Source organism: Ascaphus truei, chromosome 4, assembly GCF_040206685.1.
Source record: "Ascaphus truei isolate aAscTru1 chromosome 4, aAscTru1.hap1, whole genome shotgun sequence".
NCBI lineage: Eukaryota > Metazoa > Chordata > Amphibia > Anura > Ascaphidae > Ascaphus > Ascaphus truei.
This window is the reverse complement of record NC_134486.1, coordinates 139,827,937-139,841,393: the sequence shown is the minus strand read 5'-3', so window position 1 is coordinate 139,841,393 and position 13,457 is coordinate 139,827,937. Positions and strand designations below refer to the sequence as shown.

General features: G+C 38.5%; 1 long non-coding RNA gene across 1 annotated transcript in view; it reads right to left on the bottom strand.

Annotated features, from left to right (window-relative positions):
* Window positions 1–2,586: 2,586 nt before the first annotated feature.
* LOC142492003 (uncharacterized) overlaps window positions 2,587–13,457 on the bottom strand; it is a 32,036-nt gene continuing 21,165 nt past the window's right edge. The window contains exon 3 of the long non-coding RNA XR_012800653.1: window positions 2,587–3,681. This is a non-coding gene — a long non-coding RNA (uncharacterized LOC142492003). The remainder of the gene's footprint in view (window positions 3,682–13,457) is intronic.

Below are 13,457 nucleotides of genomic sequence, written 5' to 3'. Positions count from 1 at the left end.
GTGACGTCACGCGCATGCGCAATGGGTATCCTCGCGCGACGGTGCGCAGATTTGCGTAATTACTCTAATGGCAATACAGGTATATAAGGTAGCTTATTTCTCCATATCCCAGACTCCTTGATAAAGGACTTACCGGTCCGAAACGCGTAGGAGGTGTTTGTTTTTATCCCCCAAGGGGTGAAGATGTTTTCAGCCATGCACTGAATTAAAAGTATTTATTTTACTCCACCTGGCTTCCTGGCTGTGCGCCATTTGTTTTTTCTTCTTGCTGCTTCTGGATTTCCCTGTTTGGCTGGCACGCCAGTAATCACTCCTGGAGATGACGTGAGTGTGTTTAGAGACTTTAAGACTGCAATAGTTGAGTACTGCTACATGTGTATTATAAGTGACTCACAGGTCTATTGATTATACCCACTCCCACTGGTGTCTTCATGGATTGTATTATACTGTTATAACTGGATGAAGTTGCCTGGGGTTTGAGCACCCTAATTTCTCTTACCTCCTAGTTCCCTACTTATGGGGTTTAGCTCACTGCAGCTGATTTTGTTATCTACAATCAAGATTATTTAGGAGCAGGTGTGAGAAAAGTCTTTTTGAACATTAATATATTGGTTGGATTACCAGTTAAGGATTACCTTTAAGACTGTTCCTACTATTTGTCAGTGCATGGACATTCTCCCGTTTTTCCTGTTTTTTGGAATAAGTGGCAAAGCCATCCTTTAATCATTATGGCAGATATGGAGAAGAATGAGATGATACAAGATGAATCAACTATGTATGCTTTAAATTGCTTTGATGACTCTATGAGAAAGAAAAGAGCATTACAAGTGTTTGAACGGGTGGTAGATGTGGATACCAAGGACATCACAGATTTAAAAACCCATTTTCAGAGATTGGAGAGACTTTTGATCTTAAATATCAGAGCCTGCTGGGACATAATTTCCCTGGAGAATTATATATTGAATAAAAGGATTCCCAGGGGTTTGCATGTGAAAAAAGTCCCAACCTTTGGCTTTACCACTCCTCAGTTTGAACAGCACTGGATTTCCACACTGGACCAGTGCTCATTCAAACTAATGGAACTAATTATAGAACAGAAAGTGAATGAGAGAAAGAGTCTGCAAATCCAGATTAAAGAACTCCAATCACAACTGCAACAGTTTAAGGATCTAGAAGGTTTTAAAAATTATGATAGGATCTTGTCAGAAACAGTATTAAAAGCAGAGGAAGATATTACTGCCAAAAAACAGTCCAAGTATGATAGGGATCGTACTGATTACGAAAAGAAACAAATTTATAGTTGGCAGCGTGTTAACCCAATTCGAGAGAGGGGTATGCAGGGTCCACAAAAGAATTATCAACAGAGGGATAAAACTATGCGATCAACCCCGCGGAAGTCAATACTTAAATCTAAGAGGAATGACCAACCGAGTGGAGACTCTGACCTCTCGGATGTTGAAAATCTCTCCCACTCAGTTTCATTTTTCCAGACAGAAAGATTGGGACATCATTCTGACGGTTCAGTGGAATCCTCCAGGCCTAGGTCAACGGGAGCAGATTATGTCTGAACATTTCACGATAGTGGATCGGAACAACAAATATCTACCAGGCAACAACAGCAGCAAAAAAATCTCCCCTCTCTTCCAGAAAAACCAAAAAGAACCAGAAGAGGAAAGAAGAAGAAAGGGAGGCAGATGGCCGGCCAAAAGGAAGAAGTGAGTAATTACCAAGAAATGGATGTAATAAATATCTCAGGTGAAGAATTAACCACTGCAGAGTTATCACTCCTAAAGAAGGGCCTTAAGTACGCCCCAACAATGGACTTTGACCTATTCAATACTGCCATAGATGTTCACAAATTTGTGAGGAAATTAACTTTAAAATCTTTTTTCCATAAACGCTCACATATTCTAGATCAGAAGGAGAGTGGGACATCGGACATTGTTGATGGTTCTGTTACACCTGGAGCTACACCTGGAGCTACACCTGTACCGCACCCTGATGACTCTGGTGCAACATCTGCTTCATCCTTTAGAGAGGCATGCAATCTCCAAGACATATTGGACCTTGAAGAATTATTGGAAGAGAATAATGAATCAATTGAGCAAACTGCCATTTCAGAATTTAGCACTTGGAGGTCCAACCTCAAAAAAGGTTCATTGTTTTATCCCCAATTCTCTAAGGGTCCATTCTTGACGACTTTTGAGAACTTGGTCATTAGAGATTTACGTATTATGGCAGAGGGATTCTCTCTTGCAAATGTGGCTAAACATAACATGAATAAAGATGAGAAACAGGCATTATTATCCCTACAGAAGAATTCTAAAATTGTTATTAAAAATGCGGATAAGGGGGGGGGGGGGGCGGTGGTGGTGCAGAGTAGGACTGGCTACCTCAAGGAGGCCTATTGGCAACTTGGGGATGCCACTACCTACTCTGCATTACCAGGTGATCCCACAGTAGGTTTCATGGAATCCTATAAAGAACTATTAGAGCTAGGGGTAATTACCCAAGTTTTGAGTAAAGCAGAAAGTGTATTTTTATGGAACCCCAATCCTACCATACCTGTTTTCTACCATCTCCCAAAGGTCCATAAGACATTGGTTGACCCTCTGGGGAGACCAATCATATCGTCTATTGGATCTTTGGGAGATGGTTTATCGAAATATATTGATCAATTTTTGCAACCCTTTGTGAAGGATTTACCCTCCTTCTTGTTGGATTCAGGGGACCTTATTACTAAATTAAGTCAAGTGCAGTGGGGCCCACATTCTATTTGGATGACCATGGATGTTATGTCCTTGTATTCAGTCATTAAACATGACCAGGGTGTGTCGGCGGTCAACCATTTCATTGGGGGTCCAGATAGCAAATAATTTCACACTGCATTTATTCTAGATGCCATTAATTTTTTACTCACTCACAATTACTTTTTATTTGATCACAAATTTGATTTACAGCAACAGGGCACAGCAATGGGCACAAGTTTTGCACCGGTGTATGCGAATTTATTTATGGGGTGGTGGGTGTCACTGTTCATTTTCACTAGCACAAATCCATTTTGACAATTTATCACGTTTTATAGAAGGTTTATTGATGACCTGATTATGATTTGGGAAGGGGATTTAGACACATTGCACAATTTGTTTCAATATATTAATTGTAACAATCTTAACTTATCTTTCACTCACAACGTTAACACACATCATATTGACTATCTGGACCTCCGATTGTTCATTGATATTGAAGGCCAAATTCAAACAGAGACATTCAGAAAACCAAATTCTTGGAATATGCTGTTAAGAGCAGACAGCTGTCACCCACCTGCTGTTATAAAAGGTATCCCCAAAGGCCAATTCCTCAGACTGAGGAGGAACTGCTCCACTGAAGAGGGCTTTACCCGACAGTCTGAGGAGTTGTGCCATCGATTCCAACAAAGAGGTTATAACATGAGGACTTTAACCAAGAACATCCTATTAATGGATGGGAGTTTAAAAGACTGTGTCAAAAAAGGCCCCCGTTTTGTTTATCGTAAAGCAAAAACCATCGCTACTTATGTTTCACCTAGTTATGTTGCTTCTTCACCTCCCTTCATTAGGAAATTCGTAACGAAAGACTCTTACAGATGTGGAGGTTGTAAAATCTGTCACTTCATGGTTCCATCCCGGCATTTTAGGGGTTCTATGACCAATCAGGAAATCCCTATTAAATCTTTTATAAATTGTGACACACAATATGTCATTTATCTCCTAACATGTGGGTGTGGAATCAATTATGTAGGGAGGACAACCAGATCTCTCAAGAATAGGATACTTGAACATATCAGACTAATCAAAAAGGGAGATTTATCCCACCCAGTCTCCAAACATTTTTCAAATTGCCCCAAAGGTGGTATAAAGGGGTTTAAAGTACAAGGAATTGAAAAGGTTTTTGTGAGAGAAAGAGGGGGGGATTTACTCAACATTTTGGACCGCAGGGAGGCTTACTGGATTTTCATGCTCCAGACCAGAACTCCCCGCGGTTTAAATATAGAAAGGAATTTGGGCCATTTCTTAAAATCTTAGTATATTAACCCTGCTAGAATATTGCAAAACTGTTTTCTGACTTTGCTTTTATCGTTGCTTGTGTTGTTACTTTTGCGTCTGTACTTGGTATGCTGCAGAGCATCTATGGTTTAGAGTATTCAAAATGATGTCCCAGTATGCATATTAGACATGTTTGAAATTAATAGGTCAATACATGCTGTATCTATCACTCTGAACAGCTTTAAGTTGCTAAAAACTACTGCTAAAAATTACTGTTAAAAATTACTGTTAATTATCTGTACCATAAATCAGCCTTGAGAATTATGGATATTAGCAAATACATTATGTTTAATAGACTTAGATATGTTGATTCATCTATTCCTCCTCCCCTTGGAGGAAAATTCTTAAAGACTTACAATAAGAAGGTCTCAAGATTGTTTAAGTTTGTTTTTAATATCCTAATGGTGTTTTTAAGTTAGACATTGTATGTTATTTTGTTGATTATGATGTCTTATATTGGTGTGGACCTAATAGTAAGGTCGTGTTTTATAATCATGTTGAATGTCTTTGTACTGTTGGGAGCTGGAGCGATGAGGTACTATTATATTATTGGGAGTTTTTATAAATTTGCTCTTGATATATGTTATATCTGTCAGTCAATCCTTAATAGGTGCTTTGCGGATCATTGCGCCCTATTGTTTATGCTAGCTGGGGCCTTTTTTGATTGGTAGTCGCAACATCTGCTCATCATGTTCATTGGTGGTGTAGCGGTGCGCCTTAGCCTATCAGAGGCCCGCAGTGACGTCACAATGGGCGGATCTGTTAGCAGAGATCGGGAATAGTACTCCTGTTTACATGCCTGAGGTGGGCGTGTGCGGACTGGAACAGGGGGTGGTCCGTACCCATAAGCCCCAGGGCTGGTGTATCGGCGCCCCGTGTGACGTCATGCGCATGCGCAATGGGTATCCTCGCGCGACGGTGTGCAGATTTGCCTAATTACTCTAATGGCAAGACATCCAAAGGAAGGAGAGATGGAGCACAGCTGGTAACAAAATGAACTACTAATGAGAGTGGGACCCAGATAAAATATTAGTTTATTGGATCAGTGCAAAAATACAAAAAACGGAGCCCTCATGCCCCCACTAACGCGTTTCGAGCCGGTGGCTCTTTCTCAAGGTGCATAGTGATGCCTAGTACTAACTTACCTAATACACTCTAATTTCCCGCTCTTGCCGCCATCCATCCATCGCGGGGAACGCGTCAAAAGTGACGCGCCATGCGCAGCATGGACTGGTGACGTCAGCGCGCAATTTGAGTATAAACAAATTTTTTCAATTTTTTTCTTTTCAACAAAAGTTTACTGTCAAAAAAACTTTATCTAACATTTCATACATTGATAAAATGCTCCATTTGAATCCTAAAACTTTATTACTTTATAACAACAGGACAACCTTAAAACTACCAAGTGATGGTAGTAATAGTTTAAAAATATTAATTTTAAAAACAGATATATAAAAAAGCATCTTGTGTGTGAATTTTTGAAATAACACTCCTTAGATATAAATCCAATGAACAAAACCGGGTGCACTTTATTTTTGTGTTTTTTTACAAGTTATATTTTGTATGTATATACTGTATGTATATATTTAAGTGCACATTTCCTAAAACATAGGATTTCATTAATGTATATTGATAGAGTGTCAATACCAATAATTCACCTATAGTGATTGTCTAGATGCACATAAAATGGAGGATAATATACATATGTGTGCACGAATTTGTTCCCTTTACGTTGCATTATGATTTTTATTTTATTTGATTTATAGTTGTTCAAGTCTATATACTTACTTGTTACGTCTACATATGTTCATATAAATGTTAATAATTAATATCAATAAAGATATTTACAATAAAGTTGTTCTTAATAAAGTTAACCTAATATGACTTGTGACAACTGGAAGACATGATCTATTCTGCAAATAAAAAAGGGGTTAAATTCTCCATGCCAGACTCTGAATTGAGATTGCAATATCAAAAAGAGAAGTTGCATGTAACAAAGACCAATATTGTGAAATAGTACATGAGTTAATTAGATTCTCTATATAATTACTATTCAGAAGGTTTGCAGAAAGGAATTGCATAAGGAGGGAATTACGTTAGAAATGGGCCCAGATCCCACTCTGTATTTAAACCATGAGGTATTCTGGTATTCAAAGTGAATATCCAGTGAAGTTCCCCTTTGTCTAATGTTTCTAGCCTGTTTCCTCCCCTTAATGATTTTGGTACATGTTCTATTCCTCTATATTTTAGTTGTTTTAGGTCTCCCTTTTTACATGTTGAGAAATGATGAGACACCGGATGGGTTAAGTCCCCAAGTCTAATTAGTCTAATATGTTCCCTCAACCTTGTTTTCAAAGTACGTGATGTACGTCCAACATATTGTTTGCCACATCCACAGTCCAAGAGATAGACTATGAATGTGGCATTACAATTGATGAATGAAGTGATAGGAAATTTCTTTCCTGTGCTGAATGATGTGAAATAGGATGAGGGCTCCATGTAACCACATGAAATACAGTTTAGGCACTTAAAGCATCCTTTTGGGAGATTTTCCCTTTGTGTGTTACATGTGGGGGTAAACAGACTTCTAGTTACATAATTTGCAATTGTTTTTGCCTTTTTAAAAACAAAGCGTGGGCCTTCAGAGTGTACTTTTCTGAGTAAAGGGTCAGCTGACAAGACATTCCAGTGTTTTTTTACTATGTTTTTTATTGCTTTAACTTGTGTGTTATGCTGAGTCACAAAAACAGGACCGTCTTTATCCCATGTGTTATTATTTTTATTTGTTTTTCTTTCTCTTTGTTTGTCCAAAAGTTCAACCCTATTCATTGCTGCCACTTCCTCGAATGACCTCTGGAGAACGTTTTTGGAATATCCTCTTTTTTCAAATCTATTTAGAAGTTCATTAGATTGAATTAGAAAATCCTCATGGTTAGTACATATTCGTCGCAATCGAATTAATTGTCCCTTTGGGATGGAGTTTAAGAGGGACCTAGGATGGCAGCTGTCAGCTCTCAAATAAGTGTTACGTGAATTTTCCTTTCTATATACATCAGAGCAGATCATCATATCCATATTAATAAATAACAATAAATCCAAATATTGAATATGATGAAAATCATACGTGTACGTGAATTTTAAATTGAAATTGTTTGTGTTAAGGTGATCTATAAACAATAAAAGTGAGTCAACCCCTCCATCCCAAATAAAATTAAATCATCTATGAACCGCCTATAAAAAGTGATAAAATGTCGATAGGGATTGTCAGCTCCAAACACGTGGACCGACTCCCACCAACCCAGAAACAGGTTGGCATAGGAGGGAGCAAAGCTGGTACCCATTGCGGTTCCATGTGTTTGGAGGTAAAAAGACCGATCAAACAAAAAATAATTGTGGGTCAATACAAAGTGAACCAAGTACCAGGGAGTCTGTCGTGCGCTTCAGTGTATTACACAGGTCTGGAGGTATCAGACACTGGAGTAGGTATGAGGGAGCTATGCAGGGCCACGGAAATAACCGGTGCAGGGGGATAATATTGTTACATCACCTGCTCCTCCGGTTTGGGACCCACTCTCCTCGCCTACTCCTGCGTGCCACCGTCAGAAACGATTCAGGGAAATGGAGGAAGTTCGGCGCAACTGCGCATGTCTGAAAGAAGGATGTTTCTTCAAAAAACTTTATATTTCAAAAAACTTTATTATTCACACACCAGGGCTAAACCAGCGTCTCCCCCTCAACGCGTTTCACCCTTACACAGAGGGCTTCGTCGTTTTTTGAAGAGACATCCGGGAGCCTTCTTTCAGACATGCGCAGTTGCGCTGAACTTCCTCCATTTCCCTTTCAATAAAAAGTGAATACAATCTAGAATGAAAATGTTTTGAGTTAGTGACAGTGTAGAGTGATCTAAGTAATGTCTGACAGCTGCCATCCCGTGGTCATGTTCTATGACTGTGTATAGGGAGGTCACATCCAGTGTGACCCAGATGTAGCCCCCCTTCCATACAGTATTGGTTAACTGTTCCAGAAGGTCATTTCTGTTTCTAATGTAAGACGGTAAAGAATGTACAAATTTCTGCAAATAATGATCTATGTATCTAGAGACACCATCTCCCAAAGATCCAATGCTAGAAACTATTGGCCTCCCAGGTGGGGAGACCAACGTTTTATGGACCTTTGGGAGATGGTGGAAGACAGGAATGATGGGTTGTGCTTTGAACAAAAACTCACACTCTTTGTGATCAATGACTCCTAAGTGTAAACCCTCATCTAAGAGTGCTCTTAGTTGTTGTAGAAACCCTGGAGTGGGGTCCCCCCGCAGGACAGAGTAGGAAGATTGATCCATTAGTTGACGAATGGCCTCGTCCCTATATTGTGTCCTGCTCTGCACTACTACGGCACCCCCCTTGTCTGCCATTTTGATTATCAAATCTTTATTCAATTTAAGTTTGTGTAAGGCATCTTTCTCTAACTCGCTGAGATTGTTGACTCTGCTCTGCAGGGGGGACAAGTCAAAGGTGTACCCCCTGGAGAGCAAGGCCAAGTCCCTCTCAACAAGTTTTTCAAATGTCATTAAATAATGCCCTTTCATATGCCTGAGGGCTCCGTTTTTTGTATTTTTGCACTGATCCAATAAACTAACATTTTATCTGGTTCCCACTCTCATTAGTAGTTCATTTTGTTACCAGCTGTGCTCCATCTCTCCTTCCTTTGGATGTCCGGTCATTATGGAGTAACGGCAGCACGCACCCATGGAGGAATTCCCACAAAAGACCCTACAAATGTGAGTTACTCCAACCTGTTTATTTGTATGCACCTATACTTACCCAACCGATGTTTATGTCTGGTCACTAGCCAGTGAAGGTCCCACATCATTACAGTGGGATCTTTTCCAGCTAATCGGTATCTAGTGGAAGTGGTTTTATTGCAAGGGTTGGAGTATTTTGGTCTGGACTGTCTGGGACCTCCAGGGACACTGTATAATGTGCTTATATTCTTGGGCTATTTAGCCAGTGGTTCATGTTGGAGCACCATACAGCTTCTTGTGACTGTTTACAAATATCATCTGTGAGGTGGCTAACGTGGACTGATACACTCATTCATTCACTACGGAGAGAGTGGGAGACTACCCAGTTTTTTAGACACTTTTATATATATTTTTAATAAGAGTGTCTATAGTTATTGTTTATCTATCCCTACGAAATGGATCCCAACAACATTGAAATTGAGGATGATGGAGATTCTGAAAATGAGATTTTTACCCAATTTGCCTTTTGTTGCTCTGATAACTCCAAATGAGCTAAAAGGGCAGAGCAAGTGTTTGACAACACTCTGGAGCTCAATTGTGAGGATGAATCTGACCTAAAAATACAATTTTCAAAATTGGAGAAATTATTATCCCTTAAGATTCGCACATGGTGGGACATTATCACACTACAAAATATGTAAAAACTAAAAGAATACCCAAAGGGTTACGAATAAAAAAATCTCCAACATTCGGGTTTACTACTGTTGAATTTGAAAAGGTCTGGAAAGATGCTCTAAACACTTGCTCATTCACACTTATGGATTTAATCATACAACTAAAAACTAAAAACTAGTTGCTGCTAGACAAGGACATTTCTACTTTACAGAAGGACTTACGCCAATTCATAGAAATGGAGGGTTTTAATGAACTTGATGAGGCACTGGCTAAAAATATTGAAACAATGGAGAAGGAAATTATGACGAAGAAGCAAATAAAATTTGAGAGAGACAAGCAGGATTACCTGCGTAATCAAGTTTATGTGTGGCAAAGAAGTGCACCAGTTAGGAAATTTGGTTCCTCCACTCCTAAAAAGAACATGGATATACAACAGAAAAAATCAATTCTAAAGAAGAATATTTTATTCACACATACTACAAGTGGGGAATCAGACCTATCAGATGCAGAAATGACATCACATGTTGCACATACAGATCATTATAACCTAAGATCCCACAAAGATACCAGAGGAGGTGCTACTAGTTCAGGACATTTTGATCAAGACAGCGATAAAAGAAACAGAGAATTTCAATCAACTACTTATTTTGGGTCCTCAAAAAACGGGGAACGCACAGGAGAACCAGGAGGGGAAAGAAAAGGAAAGAAGAAAAATCCCACAAAAAGGAAGAAGAACTCCTAATTGAGGACACTGGGGTCATTAATTTAACAAATCTTCCCCTTTCACAGGCTGAACTTTCAGTATTAAATAAGGGACTGAAATTCGCACCTATGTCTAGATTTAAATTATTTGATGTGGTTATTGACCTGAACAAATATGTCCGGAAACTAACTCTCAAACGGTTCTTTGAGGGAAGGGACAGTAGGGATGAGAATGTGAGGGTGGTTGATCTGGGTGGCTCCACTGACCAACAGGAATACCATCCTTCAGGTTCAGGAGGAGCCATCGGTACAGCACACAACTCTATTCTGCCTCCCTGTGCCCCAACCTTCAGGGAACAATGCTGTATTCATGATATGAATTCTATTTTAGAAGATAATGAGAGATCTGATATTGTTGATTTAGCCAATGTGGTTGGTAGAGAACAATCTGGTTTGAGAGAAAAAAATCGGTATTTTTCCCAGCCCATATGAAAGGGCATTATTTAATGACATTTGAAAAACTCGTTGAGAGGGACTTGGCCTTGCTCTCCAGGGGGTACACCTTTGACTTGTCCCCCCTGCAGAGCAGAGTCAACAATCTCAGCGAGTTAGAGAAAGATGCCTTACACAAACTTAAATTGAATAAAGATTTGATAATCAAAATGGCAGACAAGGGGGGTGCCGTAGTAGTGCAGAGTAGGACACAATATAGGGACAAGGCCATTCGTCAACTAATGGATCAATCTTCCTACTCTGTCCTGCGGGGGGACCCCACTCCAGGGGTTTCTACAAAAACTAAGAGCACTCTTAGATGAGGGTTTACACTTAGGAGTCATTGATCACAAAGAGTGTGAGTTTTTGTTCAAAGCACAACCCATCATTCCTGTCTTCCACCATCTCCCAAAGGTCCATAAAACGTTGGTCTCCCCACCTGGGAGGCCAATAGTTTCTAGCATTGGATCTTTGGGAGATGGCGTCTCTAGATACATAGATCATTATTTGCAGAAATTTGTACATTCTTTACCGTCTTACATTAGAAACAGCAATGACCTTCTGGAACAGTTAACCAATATTGTATGGAAGGGGGGCTACATCTGGGTCACACTGGATGTGACCTCCCTATACACAGTCATAGAACATGACCACAGGATGGCAGCTGTCAGACATTACTTAGATCACTCTACACTGTCACTAACTCAAAACGTTTTCATTCTAGATTGTATTCACTTTTTATTGACCCACAATTAGTTTTTGTTTGATGGGTCTTTTTACCTCCAAACATGTGGAACCGTGATGGGTACCAGCTTTGCTCCCTCCTATGCCAACCTGTTTCTGGGTTGGTGGGAGTCGGTCCACGTGTTTGGAGCTGACAATACCTATCGACATTTTATCACTTTTTATAGGCGGTTCATAGATGATTTAATTTTATTTGGGATGGAGGGTTTGACTCACTTTTATTGTTTATAGATCACCTTAACACAAACAATTTCAATTTAAAATTCACGTACACGTATGATTTTCATCATATTCAATATTTGGATTTATTATTATTTATTAATATGGATATGATGATCTGCTCTGATGTATATAGAAAGGAAAATTCACGTAACACTTATTTGAGAGCTGACAGCTGCCATCCTAGGTCCCTCTTAAACTCCATCCCAAAGGGACAAGTAATTCGATTGCGACGAATATGTACTAACCATGAGGATTTTCTAATTCAATCTAATGAACTTCTAAATAGATTTGAAAAAAGAGGATATTCCAAAAACGTTCTCCAGAGGTCATTCGAGGAAGTGGCAGCAATGAATAGGGTTGAACTTTTGGACAAACAAAGAGAAAGAAAAACAAATAAAAATAATAACACATGGGATAAAGACGGTCCTGTTTTTGTGACTCAGCATAACACACAAGTTAAAGCAATAAAAAACATAGTAAAAAAACACTGGAATGTCTTGTCAGCTGACCCTTTACTCAAAAAAGTACACTCTGAAGGCCCACGCTTTGTTTTTAAAAAGGCAAAAACGATTGCAAATTATGTAACTAGAAGCCTGTTTACCCCCACATGTAACACACAAAGGGAAAATCTCCCAAAAGGATGCTTTAAGTGCCTAAACTGTATTTCATGTGGTTACATGGAGCCCTCATCCTATTTCACATCATTCAGCACAGGAAATTAGACTTGGGGACTTAACCCATCCGGTGTCTCATCATTTCTCAACATGTAAAAAGGGAGACCTAAAACAACTAAAATATAGAGGAATAGAACATGTACCAAAATCATTAAGGGGAGGAAACAGGCTAGAAACATTAGACAAAAGGGAACTTTACTGGATATTCACTTTGAATACCAGATAACCTCATGGTTTAAATACAGAGTGGGATCTGGGCCCATTTCTAACGTAATTCCCTCCTTATGCAATTCCTTTCTGCAAACCTTCTGAATAGTAATTATATAGAGAATCTAATTAACTCATGTACTATTTCACAATATTGGTCTTTGTTACATGCAACTTCTCTTTTTGATATAGCAATCTCAATTCAGAGTCTGGCATGGAGAATTTAACATTTTTTTATTTGCAGAATAGATCATGTCTTCCAGTTGTCACAAGTCATATTAGGTTTAACTTTATTAAGAACAACTTTATTGTAAATATCTTTATTGATATTAATTATTAACATTTATATGAACATATGTAGACGTAACAAGTAAGTATATAGACTTGAACAACTATAAATCAAATAAAATAAAAATCATAATGCAACGTAAAGGGAACAAATTCGTGCACACATATGCATATTATCCTCCATTTTATGTGCATCTAGACAATCACTATAGGTGAATTATTGGTATTGACACTCTATCAATATACATTAATGAAATCCTATGTTTTAGGAAATGTGCACTTAAATATATACATATATACATACAAAATATGACTTGTAAAAAACCACAAAAATAAAGTGCACCCGATTTTGTTCATTGGGTTTATATCTAAGGAGTGTTATTTCAATAATTCACACACAAGATGCTTTTTTATATATCTGTTTTTAAAATTAATATTTTTAAACTATTACTACCATCACTGTGTTAGAATCAAATTGTTATCACTTTGTTATTAGTGTACTATATACTGTTGCTCGTGAATCCTCTTTTAAAGTAGTGTTGAATAAAAAAACTTTTTTTTAAGGTTGTCCTGTTGTTATAAAGTAATAAAGTTTTAGGATTCAAATGGAGCATTTTATCAATG